Raw genomic sequence first — 1,713 nt, forward strand, 5'->3', positions numbered from 1 at the left:
GGAATTCTATACAAAAGGCACAATGGCGACTTAAGTACAAGAAAACTGACTCTTCTTACTGTCTATGTTTTGAACCACTCCTGTGACACAAGTTATAGATTCCCATGCTTCACTTCAGGTTTACTGTATCCCGTTGACCTTCTTATTGACGATGAAACACAGAAATTGCATCGGAATTAAATAGAAAAGGCACAATGCCGACTTAAGTACAAGAAAACTGACTCTTCTTACTCTCTATGATTTGAACCATTCCTGTGACACTAGTTATAGGTTCCGATGCTTCACTTCAGGTTTACTGTATCCCTCTCACCTTCTTATTGACGACGAAACACAGAAATTGCATCGGAATTCAATAGAAAAGGCACAATGCCTACTTAAGTACAAGAAAACTGATTCTTTTTACTGTCTATGTTTTGAACCATTCCTGTGACACTAGTTATAGATTCCGATGCTTCACTTCAAGTTTACTGTATCCCTCCGACCTTCTTATTGACGATGAAACACAGAAATTGCACCGGAATTAAATAAAAAGGGCACAATGCCGACCTAAGTACAAGAAAACCGACTCTTCTTACTGTCTATGATTGAACCATTCGTGTGACACTAGTTATAGATTCCGATGCTTCACTTCAGGTTTACTGTATCCCTCTGACCTTCTTATTGACGATGAAACACAGAAATTCCATCGGAATTAAATACAAAAGGCACAATGCCGAGTTAGGTATAAGAAAACTGACTCTTCTTACTTTCTATGTTTTGAACCATTCCTGTGACACTAGTTATAGATTTCGATGCTTCACTTCAGGTTTACTGTATCCCTCTGACCTTCTTATTGACGATGAAACACATAAATTGCATCGGAATTCTATACAAAAGGCACAATGCCGACTTGAGTACAAGAAAACTGACTCTTCTTACTGTCTATGTTTTGAACCATTCCTGTGACACTAGTTATAGTTTCCGATGCTTCACTTCAGGTTTACTGTATCCCTCTGATCTTCCTATTGACGATGGAACACAGAAATTGCATCGGAATTCTATACAAAAGGCACAATGCCGACTTATTTACAAGAAACCTGTCTCTTCTCACTGTCTATGTCTTGAACCATTCCTCTGACACTAGTTATAGATTCCGATGCTTCACTTCAGGTTTATTGTATCCCTCTGACCTTCTTATTGACAATGAAACACAGAAATTGCATCGGAATTAAATACAAAAATCACAATGCCGACTTAAGTACAAGAAAACTGACTCATCTTACTGTCTATGTTTTGAACCATTCCTGTGACACTAGTTATAGATTCCGATGCTTCACCTCATTTTTACTGTATCCCTCTGACCTTCTTATTGACGATGAAACACAGAAATTGCATCGGAATTCTATACAAAAGGCACAATGCCGACTTAGGTACAAGAAACCTGTCTCTTCTTACTGTCTATGTCATGAACCATTCCTCTGACACTAGTTATAGATTCCGATACTTCACTTCAGGTTTATTGTATCCCTCTGACCTTCTTATTGACAATGAAACACAGAAATTGCATCGGAATTAAATACAAAAATCACATTGCCTACTTAAGTACAAGAAAACTGATTCTTTTTACTGTCTATGTTTTGAACCAGTCCTGTGACACTAGTTATAGATTCCGATGCTTCACTTCAAGTTTACTGTATCCCTCCGACCTTCTTATTGACGATGAAACACAGAAAT

Source organism: Schistocerca serialis, chromosome 6 (assembly GCF_023864345.2).
Source record: "Schistocerca serialis cubense isolate TAMUIC-IGC-003099 chromosome 6, iqSchSeri2.2, whole genome shotgun sequence".
NCBI classification, from domain to species: Eukaryota; Metazoa; Arthropoda; class Insecta; order Orthoptera; family Acrididae; genus Schistocerca; species Schistocerca serialis.